Below are 16,949 nucleotides of genomic sequence, written 5' to 3'. Positions count from 1 at the left end.
GCTGGTATGGAGCTTAGAACCCAGGATGTCAGAGTGGGGAGAGGATGTAAGAGCTGGGAAAGGCCTCAGGTAGTATTTAGATGATGGATATGTCTCTACATCAAAACTAAATCCATATTTCTTCAGCTCTGCCCCTCCCCCATCCTAGTACTCCCAGTTCATTGCTCTGAGGCCAGTCAGAACAACATTATCTCCTCAGCCCACAGGCCAAATGCTTCTCCCAAGGGGGCTTGAACCAGACTAAAAAGTAGGTGGGAAATAGTTTAAAAATAAATGAAAATGCAGTAAGACATAGACAAAATTACATTTTATAACTGGATCAGTATGTGGTGGTAGGGCTCCTTATGTCCAAATTAGTGGCCCCTGTTTCTATTTCAGTTTGACCCCACTAATTAACATGTTCTTGTTGTTGTGTCATGTTCAGACATTTGGAATTTTCTTGGCAGAGATACTGGAGTAGTTTTCCACTTCCTTCTCCAGCTCATTTTATAGATGAAGAAACAGGCAAACAGGGTGAAGTGACTTGCCCAAGGTCACCCAGCTAGGAATTGTCTGAGGCTGGATTTGAACTCAAGAAAATGAGTCTTCCTGATTCCCACCACAGTGCTCTATGCAATATGGTGCCACCTCCTGGCTTCAAATATGGGCTCTGACATTTCTACATGGATAGTCTTGGGCAAGTCAGCCCCTTCCTCTAGTACTCAGTTTCCCCACCTTTAAAGTGAAAGAACTGAAGTGGATGCCCTCTGAATTCCTTTCCAGTTCCAAATCTATGATTCTAGGCAATAGCCTCCTATCAAACTTCCTCTTTCTGGACACTAGGCCTCTCCATGCAGGCCAGGTCCCTTGAGTTTTGGGGTTTTCTGGATCACACTTATGACTCATCTTGAGTTTCTTATCCAACAAAACCCCCAGATTGTTCTCCATAAAAACTATTCTCTCACCATAGTTCCCTTGAATTATCCTGGTGAAGGTCACTTCTTGAGCCAAAGTGTAGGAGTAGCCATTTACCCACTACTAAATGTCCTCTTTTCCCATTCAGCCCAGGGTTCCAGGTTGAGATGTTTTTGTATCTCGTTTCTGTCCCCCAACCATCAGATCGTCACTTTGGGTCATCTGTCCACTAGTCAAGGATGACATCTCTGCCTTTGTCCACATCTGATGTTAAGCACCACTGGGCCAAATAGGGGTCCCTGGGGACCTGGAGAGGTTCCATCAGGAATTCCCCTGGGGTGACCTCTCTCTGCTAATGACCACTCTTTGGATCAGGTCATCCCACAAGCTCCAAATACAGCCCACCTTCCTCTGCCTTTTCTCCAGGTCCAATGCTCTCCCCAGTACAGCACATAAGGATTAATACCCTTAGTAGGTCCTCAATAAATGTTTGTTAACTGACCGATAGCTTACATTACCATCATGCTTTAAGGAGCCTTGCAAAGCACATTATATGCACTGCCTTATTTGAGACTTATTTGAAGGATGTGCTATTATTATCCCCATCTCATAGACGAGAAAACTGAGGTTTGGAAAAGCAAGATGACAAAGTTACTCTTTCAAACTTGTGGGTAAATAGGGTGGGGGAGGAGCATAGTAAGGGAATGGATTTGAATTCAGGTGATCATTACATTGCAGAGCTGCCAGGGTCACACAGGTCAGGTTGGAGATGGGTCTCCAACCCAGTCTCATCCATTAGGCTACATGGTCTCTTGCCTAGAAAAGCTCCCACCAACATGACACTTGGCAATGTATGAACCACTTTGAATCCATTTTTTTTCCTTTGCTATACACAGGGATCTCACAAGGGGGGCAGGGGAGGTATAACTATTATTCCCATTTTACAGATGAGGAAACTGAGGTCCAGGGAAGAGACATGACTTACCTAAGTTTTTACAGTGATTAAGCGGCAGAGGTTTCTTGACTCCCAAGTCCATGTTCCTGGCCCTTCCTCTTAGGTCATCGTCAGCCTCAACATCTGAATCATTGGATACAGTGGAAAGTGTGCTTAGACATGGAATCTGAAGACCTGAGGCCAAATCTGAGTTCTGACTCTAGCTATGTGATCTGGGGCAAGTCACTTGGTGTCTCAGTGCCTCAGTTTCTCCATTTGTATAATGACAGGGTTAGACTTGTTGATTTCTAAGACCCCTTCCCCTCCTCAATCTGTGATCCCATCATTCCCAATGAATGGCTAGAAAAGGGGGCTCTTCTAGAAACCCTAGAAGATATCAGCTCAGCCTTTGTCCTCCCCTTCAGATTCCCTATGTTATATGAAGGTTGCTCTCCCCAGCCTTCCTCTTCTGTCTTTGGGGGCCTCTAGACCTGGGCTGCTGGGATGGAGAAGGCTATCCGTATTAGTTACACAGAAAAGAAGAGTGGTGCCTGGGATTAAGGCCAGGCATGGGGGTTCTTCCTCTAAGGAGTTAACTTCAGGACTGGGCAGGAAGAGCTAAAGCATATGGACCCCTACCCCCAATTACTCTGGAACACTGGAAGTCTAGGAGGCAGAAGGACAGAGGGAATGTTCTGGGGGTGCCAGCCAGTTGGGGCTATAGGCTAAGGTAGTTGCTGCCAGAGGCAAGGTTTGGGCTATCAACAGGAGAGCCTGGGGCCTGCCAGCAGATCCTGTTACTGTATATACAGGGAGCTAATGAGGGCAGCGAGGCCAGGGAGAGAGTGAGGCAGAAAGAGAGAGAGCTCCAGGGCCATTCTCTTCCCTCTCAGTATCTTGGGGTCATCACAGCTATAATGGGGTGCTTAGGGAGTCATGGAAGTTATCATCATATATCAGAGTTACTGGTGTCCTCCTTCCCTTAAAGGGACTTCAGAAGTTGCCAGAGGAAGGCTGCTCCTGGTGAATATGCCCTGAGGTTCAGCTTGGCTGGACAGGTGGGCAGGTGTGAACTTCTATGGCTGAGCTCATGGGCCCAATCATCTCATCCCTGGGTTCTGCACAGAGATAGCTCTAGGCAAGAGAAGAGAGTCCAAAGATGGAGTCAGGCTTCTGGTCCCACTGGGATGGGTGACAACATTCCTGTGGGCACCTGATGTTAGGGCATCCAGTGCTGGCCCAGTTATAGGCTTCAGCCATGTCCAACTGGGTACTGAAATGATCACTAAGGTCCCTTCTAGCTGTGTTCTAAGGTCCCTGTCAGATCTAACATCTTATGTTCTAAGATGACTCCTATTTAACATTCTGTGTTCTAAGGCCCCTCCTATTGCTGACATTCTGTGTTCTCCCAGCTCTGTCATTCTCTGTTCTAAGGACCCTTCTAGATATAACTAAATAATTCTGCAACACAGGTTCTGACCAAAGACATTGGTATAAACTGGGTGACCTTCCAGGGGCACTTGGAAGATAAATTCCCAGCATATGTGTCAAAGGCCTACGGACCTGGACCCAGGGACAGGAGAAAGAGGGAGGGGGCTGTCCTTCCTCAGGCCTGGGGAACATAATCTCTCACCCAGCAACAGTGACTCAGGGGCTTGCCATCATGACAGTGTATCTGCATTTAGCTGGCCAGCTCCTGTTTCCCTGTCTGGAATCTTATTCTTGGACTACTCCTACCCTACCTCCTTTGCATGATGCCTTCCCACTCCATCACTAGCCCAGTTCTGAGAATAGTGAGTCAGGTTCACCCTGGACAATGAAGAAGCCCTGAGCCCTGGGCAAGAGCAATGGATGCTGGGAACCCCTAAGCCCACTTGAAGCAGAGTGACCTAGACTCCTGCCCAGGAGGTAACCGGCTGGCAAGGAAGGAAGTACAGGCTGGACTACAGTGCCCTTCCACAGTGACCCCTGAAGTCCTTTCTTTGTCCCTGTGGTCTCTCTCCATCCCCGCCCCTCCCGTCCCCCAACACCGGATCTGGAGCCAGGAGATGGGTCTAGACCAGTCTCCTCCTCTGTCAGATTAGGAATTTGCTCATTTCAAAGATTCCTCCCAGCTCTGCCATTCTCTGTTCTAAGTTCCTTCCTCCCTTTGTCATTCTGGGCTCTAAGATTCATTTGAGATGTAATTCCTATTTTTCAGTTGTTCCCTTTCATTTCCTTTCTGGCCTTGGGGCCTTCTTGGTAGCCTCTTCAGCCCCAGGTACAATCATCCATCCCCTCACACTGATGTTGCCTCATGTCCAGAGTTCCAGATGGAAAGTGGGAGTATCAGAGGCCAAAAGGTTCAGTCCATGCCCTCAGAGCAACCCCATTGTGAACAGGGGACCTAAAGCCTGTCCTAAGGACCAGCTCATCTCCAAGGGGAGATAATCATTGCCCTCTGGGAGAGTCCCTTCCCTTAGGGTCTGTTAGGAAAACTCCCGTTTCTGCCATCAGACAACTCCTGACCACAAGTGTCCAAGAAAGTCTGAACAGGGTGAGATCCATGGAGATGACAGTGAACTCATTCCTGGAAGAGATAGGCTTTGATGCAAGCTTTAAGGGACAAGCAGAATTTCAGTCCACAGAGTAAAAATGGGGTTAGAGACCAGCATGCCCAAAGAACCCTTTCCCTAACCTGAAGAGCAGTGAAGTGATAGAATTGACCCTGTCCTCACCCTGTGTCTTAACACCCTCAGTAGTCCCCTTCTCCCTTTCCAGGCTTCCCAGCCTTTCATGGAATGAAGGAAGCCTCCAAAATGATGGGAGGAGGGTCTCATCTGGGCCATGTCTCCAGGTAGATATATCCTTGTACTTACCATCTCAGGCAGAAACTTGACCAATGGTGCCATCTAGAAGCTCCATACTCAATCTGTTTCAGTAGTTACTTACCCATGGCATGGGTCCTGATGAAGACTTTCTTACTGAAGGATTTTCTTTTGTCTGATAGAGATCATAAGTAATTTAGTTTAATTCCACAGATATTCCTAAAACTCCTACCATGTACAATACCTATCAAGAAACATTTATTAAATACCTCCTATGCACCAGGCACTGTGTGAAGGTCTGAGGAGTCAAAGAAAGCGAAAGACAGTTCCTTCTCTCAAGGGGATATAGTTTAATGGGAGAGACAAGATGCAAACAAATATGTACAAACAAGCCATGTACAGGATGATTTGGAGATAATAGACAGGGGAGGCATCAGAATTGAGGCAGATCAGAGAAGACTTTCTGTAGAAAGTGGGATTTGGGATGAGATTTGAAGGAAGCTAGGGGCTCCAGGAGGTGCCTTCTAGCCATAGGGGACAGCCAGAGAAAAGTTAACAGAGCTGGGAGGTGAAGTTTCTTGATGGAGGAACAGCAAGGAGTCAAAGTCATTGGATAGCAGAATATATGTGCATGTGGTGGTGAGAGTGGTGTATAAAGTATGAAAAGGCTGGAAAGGTCAGAGGTGGGGAGTCAGGCTACAAAGGGCTTTAAATGCCAAACAGAGGACTTAAAATATCATCCCAGACGTGACAGGGAGCCATGGGAGTTAACTGAGTTGTGGTTTGTCCTTAGTTCTCAAAGAGGACCGTGACATCAGGAGGATGATGATGACATGACTTGCAACTGGATTGGATTTGAGGGAGGCTGTGCAAGGTCACCAATTTCACTTTCTCCCCTAGAGCCATCTGGGTCCAGTGGCCAGATATTCTTCAGGATGACAAGAGACAGACAGCCCAGGATGCAATGGAAGACCCTGACCTTTTCAAGCTAAGGTCTTTCTGAGTTCTCACTTTGAGTGAGGCAACACCCATTCAATGAACAGACCTGTTTAAGAAGTGAGTCAAGAGATGGCCCCTTTAATAAAAAAAGAAAATCAAACTAGGAAGAAAAGACCCTCAGAGTGGCTAGCCCAAAAGAAAAAACAATTACTATTATTTAATCTGAGTCAAGAAGGCCCAAAAAATAACCATTAATTGATGTTTGGGCAAGAATCTATGTTGTCCAATCAATGAGAGTCAGAGTGAATTGGGCTTAAGACGTGGTCTTTAAGAAAGAAATCTAGCCAGGAAACTCCAAAATTACTTGGTAGATTTCAGCCATCAAAATTTGCCTTCCTTTGAGCAGAGCCTGCCCCCCACCATGCAAGGGCATAGTACCCTATGTCTGTAGGGAGAAGAGAGGAGAGAACAGAAGGGCAGGGAAGAGGAAGAGAGAGGAGAAACTAAGTTGACCAACTGGAACTGGCCATCTGGGTCCCTACTGGGGCACCTCAGGCTTCTGACAAGTTGAGGTTTGTCCTTCCTTGAGTAGGGGAGATCTATGATTGAACCTTCAATTTAGGCAGAGCACTCTGGCCACTGAGTGGAAGGTAGACTGGAGTAGACAGAGGCTTGCCCAAGCAACCCCACAAGTAGGCTATTGCAGTAATCTAGAGGTGAAGTAGAAGGGTGAAGAAATAGAAGTGGTAGAAGTGTCAGGGGAGAGAAGGAAAAGTGTACAAGAAATGCTTTGTAGGTAAAATGGACAGACTTTGGCAATAGATTCAATGTGAAGGAGGGGATGAAAGATAGTGAAAAGTTGAGGATGATGCTTAGGTTGTAAGTCTGGGTTACTGGGAGGATGGGGTTACCTTCAACAATAGGAAGAAGGAAGAGGGGAGGGTTTGGGGAGAAAGATAATGAGATCCATTTTGGACATGTTGAATCTATGATATCCACAGGACCGCAGATTCAAAATGGCTGTTAAGATGGAGGATGCAAGATGGAGGTCAGATGAGAAGTTATGGATAGATAAATGGATTTGAGAATCATCAGCATAGACATGATAAATGAATTGATGACATCACAAGGTGATATAGGGATGAGAGAGAGATGAAAAGGGGGTCCCAGGGCAGTGCTCTCAGAGACACCCATGGGTGGTTAGCCAGGTAAAAAATCAGAATAGAAGACTGAGGAGCAGTCAGGTAGATAGAAACAGAACCAAGAGAGAGGAGAGTAGAAAACTTAGAGAGAAGAGAGTACCAAGGAGAGGAGAGTGATCAACAGTGTCAACAACTGCTGAGAAGTTAAGAAAGATGAGGATTAAGAAGTTATTAGATCTGACAATTAGGAAATCATTGGTATCTTTGGAGAGAGCAGTTTCAGCTGAATGCTGAAGTTAGAAGTCATTGTAGAGAGTTCAGGATACAGTAAGAGGACAGGAAGTAGAGACATCTATTGTAGATGGCCTTCTTAAGGAGTTAAATCACAAAAGAGAAGAGATATATGGGACAGTAGCTAGTGCAGATGGATGGATGAAGTGAGAGTTTTTTGAGGATGGGGAACATTTGGGCATGCTTCTAGGCAATAGGGAAGCAGCCAGTAGACAAGAAGAGAGAGCTATCCAATGGAGAAGACAGGAAGATATGGGATCTCGTGTACATGTAGAGGGGTTTTCTTTGGAAGGAGAAAGACTACTCCATTGTGTAAGACAAAGGTGAAGGCAGAAACAGTGGCAGGAGGGATCTGGGAAATGTGATATGAAGAGGAAAATCTTGGCAAATGGTTTCAGTATTTTCAGAGAAATTAGAGGCAAAGTTCAGAGCTAAGAGAGTGGAAAGAGGGGGAGCCATAGGAGGTTTGAAGAGGAAAGTAAAGGTTTGGAAGAGCTACTATAGAGAATGGGACAGTAAATTAATTAGGGAGATGTAAGAGGATTACCTGGTTGAAACTTGTTGTTCAGACCTGTCCAACTCTTCATGACCCCGTTTGGGGTTTTCTTGGCAGAGATACTGGTGTGGTTTGCCATTTCCTTCTCCAGATCATTTGACAGATGGAAAAATTGAGGCAAACAGGGTTAAGTGACTTGCCCAGGTCATATAGTTAGTAAGTGTCTGAGGCCAGATTTGAATTCATGAAGAGTCTTCTTGACTTTAGGCCCAGTGTTCTAGCTACTACAACACCTGGCTGCCCAGCTGAAATTATGTAATGCAAATTAGTAGTGGATCCAGTCAACCCTGTTGCATGATTTTCTCCAGCATCATTCATCAGCATGAGTATAAGAGCTAAGGTAGTGGGTGGTAGGAGTGGCCAAAAGCTTGGGGTTTGGCAGGGCAAGCTCAGTGATTATTGGACAAGAGAGCAAAGAATTCAAGAGAAGAGGATGGCATAGAATTGAACTGATTCACTAAGAAGTCAAGATGGCAAAGAAAGGAGAGTGAAGCTAGTACCAGAGTGAAGACCTGGGAAAGAACTGAGGGGTGGAGGTCACAGTGAGAATGAAGATCAGGGTCTGAGGTTACAAGGCCAAGGAAAAAGTGGAATCACAACAGATTATGATCAGATAGAAGAATTTCAGAGCTCATGAACATGGAAAGGATGCATTTGTGGGTGACTGCAACGTCAAGGGCATGACCATCTCTGTAGGTGAAATGAGGTGGAAGAAATCATGGGGAATGAGCAAGCAGAGGAACTGTGAGGTTAGGGTGTTTCAGGGAATATCTCTATGTGAGTTGAGGGCAGAAATTGGAGAGCTGAGAAGGCCTGTGAGCTTTCTCATTAGAGAAGGAAAAAGAAAGGAAAAAGAAGTCAGTAGATAATAGCTACCAGAATTTTGTTTAGGTGCTAATTTTTTCTTTTTTCCTTTTTTTTTTTTTTTTTTTTTTGTCTTTTGATTAGTGCGTAAATTGGATTTAAGTGAGGCAGAGTTGCACCAAGTCACCAGCCTCACTCTCTCCTCCTGAGTCATCATAGTTCAGTGGCAGGACAGAGTCTAGACAGCTGGCGATGGCTCCGGATGCAGTGGATGACCTTGGCGTCTTTGGTGTTTAACCAAGCTCTAAGAGCTCCACATCACCTGCTTCATCTGCCTTTGTGGCCATTGGAACAAATTGTTCTCATCCGCCCATTCCACCAGATGAAGTCTTCACATGCTTGGGGTAGACACTCCTCTAACTCACCAATGGGTATGAGACTCCTTGGTTACCCTCAACCTGGTTTGTCCCATCTGCTGAAATGGTTTACCAGGGTGTGGCCACTGCGCATGCTACAGCTTCTTGCAGCCACAGGTGAGAGCTAGGCAGAACAGGTGCACACCAGAGTTGGAAAGAGCCCTGAAACGGGCTCAGCAGCCATCACACCAAAGGTACTCGTTCTCCCTGAACACACCCTACATATGAACTGAGGGAACCCCAAAGGAAGAAAGGTTATTGAGTGATGTACAGGGAGGGACAGCCTGGAAGTGCAATGGGGAACAAGGAATATTCCAACCTCCCCACTTGGACCATTGCGTTTGGGTGGTGGGAGAGGGAATAAGTGAAAATGCAACTGATACTGAAAAAGGAGGGACAGAGGCTCCCTGTTGTCATCAAGAGGGAGCCAGGTCTCAGTGAGAGCCTGAAGATGAGAAGTGAGAAAGAAGACTTAAGATGAAGGCACATTGTTACTGTCCGAGCACATATTCTGGAGAACACAGTGGAAGGGGTGAGTAGCTTTAGAGTGCAACACTGTGGCAAGAGGTGGGAGGGAAAGCAGTAAGGATGGCTAGAGGCATGTGGGAATAAGGGAGTGAACAGTGGGGAATGGAGAACAGATTTTGTATAATGACAGCTGGGAATTCAGAATTACTGGAACAATCAGTAAGGAATGATTTGATCAAGTAAGAATAATCATTGGCCAAAAAATTCAACAGGGTTATTAGTTTCCCTACAATGGTGTCTTCTAAGGGTATTAGGCAACTGAGGTGAGGGAACCTTCGCGGGGAGCTTGGTAGGAAAGGGCTTCCAGAAGACAAGACAGACCAGGGGATCAGTAGAAGGAACAGGAAGGAATGGTGTCTTTCCGTCTCCTACAGGTAGGAAGAACCCAGGTTAGGAGACCAGTGGGCAATGGAACATCATTGTTTCCTTCCCTCAAGAAGCTTACAATGAAGTGAGCTAAATCTGCTTGGCTTTGAAGACTTAGTTTTGAAAGGGACCTTAGAGGTCATCTCTTCTGATCTCACAATCAGTAAAGGAATTCTGTTTAAAGCATATTTGAGAAGTGGAAATCCAGGCACTGTCTGAATGCTTCCAGTGACAAGAAGCTCAATGCTCTTGCAATAGCTTTCTGGTTCGTCTGCCCGCCTCAAGTCTCTCCCTACTACTCCAATCTATCCTCCACTCAGTTGCCAAAATTTTTAAAAAATTAATTAAAATGTTAGACTAACAAGTATTTATTTTCTATCCTGTCCCCCCATTAAGGAGGGAAAAAAATAAAAACAAAACTGTTGTAAGAAAGGGTTACCTTTTATCTGTTCCTACTGAATTGTGAGGTCTTTGAGGACAGGGGCCATGTTTTTACCTTTCTTTGTATCTCTAGCACTTAGCACAGTGCCTGACACACAGTAAGTGTTTAATAAATGGTTATTAGCTGACATATTGAGTTCACCCACCTCCCCATGAGTCTACTGTTTCAGTCCTAAATGGTCCTGTTAGAAAGCTCTTCCACAAATTGAGATAAAATTATGCCTCTTTGGTACCTTCATCTGTTACCCCTAGTTCTGTTCTCTGGGATCACACAAAATAAGTCTAATACCCTTCCATGTGGTAGAAATGGAATTAGGATTAAGGAATTCAGGTATTTGAAGAGAGTTGTTCACATCCACACAACTCCAGCTTTTCCCCAGGGAACAAATGGAGGCCAGAAAGACAATGTCTTGGGAATATAAATTTCCAGAAACTGAAAGACACTTACTTAGGTCACAGAGTCATAGAAATTAGAGCTGGGAGGGACCTCAAAGACTATGTGGTGCCACTATATGGACTGAGGTCCAAAGAGGGCAATTGATCTGTCCACGTTTATATAGGTAGTAAATACCAGAGAAATTAATTAATAGAAATTAATCAATAGAAATAGATCTGAAAGAAACCTTTAAGGTCATTTAGTGCAATCTTTATTACAGATGAGGCAAGTGAGGCAAAGAAGGTTAAGGATCTTGCCCATTATCACAGAGATAAGAAGAGGCAGAGCCAAGATCCAGATCATCTGACTGCAAATTCAGAACTCTTTCCACTCTGACTTCAGGCTCTCCAACTTCAAATTCCATATTCTTCCCACAACAAAGTTATTCCTTCTATCCATCCTTCCCTCCCCCACCAGATTTCTCTTTTATGAGCCCCAACTAAGACAATCTTAAAAGAAAGGAGATGTCTAAAGACCATGAAGAAGCCAGAATCCTCTTCCACATGAGAGCTCGTCAGCAGACAGCTGTACATTCTGTCCCCCTCCCCATGGGGCTGTGTGTCCTTTCCTGAGAGATGGAGTTGTAAACAAACAGCTTTGCGTCGGGAACCTAGGGAGCAGTCGCCAAGGCTGAGGACAAGGCTGGGAGTGGGAATGGTCTGAGCTCAGACCATCATGTCCTAGGATTACAGGGTTAAGACCTGGAAAGGACCTTAAATCTTAGTCTCATCAATTTAGAGAAGGAAGAGACTTTTAATGCCATCTTGTCCAAACCCCTCATTATATAAGCCAGGAAACTGAGGTCCACTTAAGTCCTGCCCTCTTCAACTGCTCCTCAAAAAAAATGTCTATATTCATTGATTCCATTCTCTTACCTCAAGCCTTTGCACTCTAGCTTCTAACCCTACGAGGCAAGTGAAACTCTTTCTAAGGTTACCAAGTATTGTGATCTCCTTATTGTCCAAACTAATTGTGTCTTCTTGGTCCTCATTCTTTCTGACCTCAGCAGAATTTAACAGTATTGATCACCCTCTCCTCCTGGACATTTTCTGCTTGGTTTAATGATACCTCTCTATCCCTAGCTCTCTCTGTTTTGCTGTCTCTCTATCTTTCTCTTCTTTGTCTGTCTCTCTCAGTTCTGTCTAGATAGATAGTTCATATCTATCTGCTGGTTCATCTGCATCCTTTGCCTTTGTAAGAGTGTTCAACAATCCTCCATCCTTGTTTCATGTTTTTTTCTCCCTCTACAGCCTCTTGTATTGGTCTGATCAGTCACAGTCAGACACACTATACCTTGACTTCAACATGGTGACATCATCTTGGTCACCTTTGAGAATGAAGGACAACCACCAACCAGCCAACCAACACCCTCTCTCTCAATGATGTCAACACTTTCTGAGTTCACTTTGCAATCTCTTTGCAACTGAATCCCAAATCTAAATGGCCAGCCCTTTCCCCTTACTTTCCATCAGTGCTCAATTCAAACACCAATCTCCCATGTGAACTACATTTTCCTACCACCCCTGGCCTCTCCATCCTCAAAAACATTACTTTGTATTTAATTTACATATATTGTGCATATACTTACATGTGTAGATGTCTCTCCAATGAAAATATAAACTCCTTGAGGGCAGGTATTCTGTAAACCAATCAAAAAGTATATTTTAAGTGACTACAATGTGGCAGATACTATGCTAAGTGCTAGAGATACAAAGAAAGGCAAAAACAGAACTTGTCTTCAAGGCAGGGGCACATTCTAATGAGGCAAATAAGCAGGTCAAATTAAGTCAACAACTATATTTTAAGTATCTACTATGTGCCAGGCACTGGGCTAATGGCAGGGGATACAAGAAGCTCAACATCTAATAGGGAGATAACAAATTATGTGCACATAGGATATAGACAGGATAAATTAGAGCTACTCAGGACAATAAAGGGACTAGCCCTGAAGGAAGGGATTGGGAAAGGTTCTTGTAGGAACTTACAAACTGCAGAGTGTAGATGGAAGGTATCCCCAGAACCTAGGACAGTATTGAGCACATAGTAAGCATTTAATAAATGTTTGTTGATTGAATAATATTTCCTGAGTTCCAGTTCCACATCATTGGATGCTTGATGGTTATCTCCAACTAGATAAAGAATAGACAACTCAAACTCAACATGCTCAACTCTGAAATAATCTTTTTTTAAAAAAATAAGATGGCATTAATTTTTTTAACATCACCATAATGTTCTCCAGTATACTACCTCTCCTTTTCTTAGTGAACTATCCCATATAACAAATAGAATTTTTAAGACAAAACAGAAAGAGGAAAAAATCAACATGATTGAGTAATAAATTTTAAAAATCTGAAAACATATGCACTATGTAACTTCTATGGGCCTCCCACCTTTGCAAAGGGGTGGAGTGGGGGTGCTTTCTCATTTCTCTTCCTTAGTGCCACAGTAGTAGATGGAGCATCAGGCCTGGAGTTGGGAAGACTCATCTTCCTGAGTACAAATCTGGCCTCAGACATTTATTAGCTGTGTGACCCTGGGCAAGTCACTTAACCTTGTTTACTTCAATTCTTCATCAGTAAAATGAGCTAGAGAAGAAAATGGCAAACTTTTCCAGTATCCCTGCCAAAAAGTCCCCAAATGGAGTCATGAAGAGTCAGACATGACTGAAATGACTGAACAACATGTCCTTTATAATGTTGCAACCTTTACTTTGGATTATGTATGTGTGTTGTTTTTCCTGTTTATTGTTGCCGTCGTTATGTATGTTGTTTCTTTGTTCTTTCTGACTTTACTCTGTATCAATTCATGTAGATCTTACCATGTGTCTCTCTATTACGTTCATTTCATTATTTCTTATAGCTCAGTCATATTTCATTATCTTCACGTACAATTTGTTACTTAGTCAGTCTCCAGTCAATAGGCATCTACTTTGTTTCTAATTCTTTATTATCACAAAAAAGAGTTTTTTTAAATAAATATTTTGGTGTATGTAGGGATTTTCTTTTTATCAATGGCCCTCTCAAGGTATTAACCTACTTACAGAACTGCTTGATCAAAGTTTATGGGCATTTTAGTCACTTTATTTGCATGATTCCAATATTGCTTTCCAAAATGGTTGTATGCATTTGCAACTCCATCAACAATGCATTGGTGTGCCTCTCTTACCACAAACCCTCAAACATTGACTTGACTATTCACATCCTTTGTTATCCTTTCCAGTTTGCAGGATGTGAGCTGAAACCCATAGTTTTGATTTTCATTCCTCTTATTATTAGTGATTAAGAGCACTCTTTCATGTAGTTGTTAATATTTTGTAATTCTTTTGAGAAATGTTTGTTGATATCTTTTGACCATTGATTTATTGAAGGAATGACTTTTAGTGACATATATGCACATGTACGTACCTATATATGTGTGTATAGGGAATGTTATGTGTATATTATGTAGATTACACACAGATATAACTATCTCTTGGATACCAGACTCTTATCAGAGAAATTTGATACAAAGATTTTTCCCCCTTTTGACTGCTTTGCTTTTTATTCTAGGTGCATTAATTTTGTCTGTTCAAAGCTTTTCAGTTTCGTGTAAAATCAAAGTTATCTATTTTATCCTTTGTAGTTGCCTCATGTCCCTTGTTCAGTTGAGAATACACCTCCTGACTGTATCGATGAGAGGTACCTGATTTGTTTCTTTTCTAATTTTTTATGGTATGATCTTTAATATTATAGTTGTGTACCTATTTCAAATTTATTGTGAAACAAGGCATAAGGTATTAGTCTAAATTCAATTTCTGTCAGATTCCTTTCCAGTTTTTTCCAGCAGTTTTCATCGAATGGAAAATTCTTTTTCCCCCCCAAAATGGGTATTTGATTCCCATTGTTTCCGGTCCCCCTTTTTAAAGTGTCTTCCACTAATCTATCTCTCTGTTTTTGAACCAATTTCAGATAGCTTTGATGACTTGTTTTTAATATACTTTGAGATTTGAACATACTCTTCTTCCTTCATCCCTATCACTTTTCATAATTTCTCTAGATATTCTAGATATTTTATTTTTACAAATGAATTTCATTAGTATTTTACTAAATTCTGTAAAGTATCCCTTTGGAAATTCAATTGGCTTAGCATTAAAATTGAAAACGAACTTTGGTGGCATTGTCATTTTTACTATATTGGTACATATATCTGGCCACTGGACCTAAACAGTTCCAGAAAAGAAAGCAAGGCTAGTGACTCTGCATAGCCCTCCTCCATTTAAATCCAATTCACTTGCATGTCATGGCCTCACCTCCCTGGTGTCATGATCTTCTTCAAGAACAAACAACAACAACATTAGTACAATCCAACCATGTCTACTGATATTCCTCCAGTTCCTTAAGTTATTCTTTATTTCTTTAAAGAACACTTTGTAATTAAACCTATACAATCTTTTGTGGGCTTTGGTGCATGGATCCCCAAGTTTTTATGCATCTTGTAGCTATTTTCCTTTCTTATTTCTCCTTGGATTTTGTAATTATCATATAGAAATGCAGCAGATTTTTGAAAATTTTTTTGGTAGTCTGCAACTTTGCCAAACCTATTAATTGTCTGAATTAGTTTTGTTGCTTGTTATCTAGGGATTTTCAAGTAAACAATGTCATCAGCAAGTGAGGATAGCTTTATCTCCTCTTTATCTATCTTTACGCCTTCATTTTTTTCTCTTACCTTATTGCCATGACTATCATTTTCAGAACTATAGCAAATAATAGTGGGGAGAGTTAGCATCCTTGCTTTACTTCCGTAATTACTGGAAAAGATTCTAGTGTATCCCCATTGCATATGATGCTTACTTTTGGTTGAAATTCATTTTTTTCTTGATTACTCCTAACTTCCCCATTTCTGTCAAGGGTATCATCCTCATCCTTCCAGTCATTCCAGTTAGGAACTTAAGAGTCATTCTGACTCTTCATTCATTACACCCTCCAGATCAGCTGCCAAGTCTTGGTTAATTCTACCTTCATAACTTATAACTATTCCTAATTTTTTTCTACTCCCACATCCTGATTAAAGTCCTCAGTACTTTTCACCTGCACTATTGCAACAGTTATGCCAACTGGTTTTCAGGTAGTCAGTCCTTTCCCTCTCCAATCTAACTTTACAGAACTGCCAAATTAATATTCCTGAAGTGTAGGTCTGGCCATGTTATTCCCCTCCTCAAAAAATTTCAGTGACTTCTTGTTGCCTCCCATTTTACTTTTTCAAGCCCCCTCCTCCCTAGCTCCCACCTCACTTTCAGGCAGATTATACATTTTGATAGCTGTGTGAAGGATAGGTCAGAGAGGGAAGAGACTGGAGGCAGAGAGAAGAGTTAAAAGTCTGCTGCAAAAGTCCAGATGAGAGATTACAAGAGCCTGAATTAGGATGAAGAGAAAAGGGTAGATGCAAGAAATTTTGCCAAAGTAAAAAAAAAACAAAGACTTGACAGTTGATTGGATATGAGGGATGAGAGAGAAGAAAGGGTAAAGGATAACTGAAGTTATAATCCTGGGATACTGAAAGGATTCCTTAACAGAAATCAGGAAGTTAGGAAGAGGGTACGGATTTGTAAGAAAGTTGAGTTCTGTTTTGGACATGTTGACCTTAAAATGCCCATAAGTGGTTAGCGATGGCTGGATAGATCTGCATAGAAAAAAAGAGTCCAGTCCATGGAGAGATAAGATCAACAGGAGGCAGTATAGAAAAGAAAGGAAGGAGAACCCAGAATAGAACCCTGGAATATATCCATGCCTAAGGGGTGAAATGAGGATGGTAATTCTGTAAAGGAAGCTGAGAAGGAACAGATAGACAGGTAGACCAGGTAATATCAAGGGAGAGCAGGGTCATAAAAACTCAGAAAAGGAGTATCTAGGAGCAGGAGAGGGGCAATGGTGTCACATGCTCCAGAGAGGTCAAGGAAGATAAGACAGAAATGACCATTTATCTTTAGAAAAAGCAAAGCCATTAATAATAATGAGATTATGTTTGTTAAGTGATGAGGTGTCATGCCAGATTGTAATGATCCGAGAAGTGAGTATCAGGTGAGAAAATGGAGGCAAACTTTTTTTTTTCTAGTTGTTTGGCTATCCCTATAGGATAGCAACTGATGGGAGTCCTCTAATCTCAGGGGAGAACACTATCCTTGCCCTCAGGGAGCCCTAAGGCTCATGGCGGAAACACAGTCCCTAACCTTGGGGAGCCCTCAGTCTAAGGGGAGAGATATAGTCCCTGCCCCCAAGAATCCCCTCAAGTCTTAAAGGGGAAAGTCCTTGACTTTAGGGAACCTGAGTGATGGTGGGAGATAATCTTAGGTCTGATGGGTTAGGTCATATTTCCAGTCACAAATCAACAAAAGGAAATACCTGGTACACCCTGTGTCT

This window comes from Notamacropus eugenii, chromosome 5 (assembly GCF_028372415.1).
Source record: "Notamacropus eugenii isolate mMacEug1 chromosome 5, mMacEug1.pri_v2, whole genome shotgun sequence".
Taxonomy (NCBI): domain Eukaryota; kingdom Metazoa; phylum Chordata; class Mammalia; order Diprotodontia; family Macropodidae; genus Notamacropus; species Notamacropus eugenii.
This window is presented reverse-complemented; position numbering follows the sequence as displayed.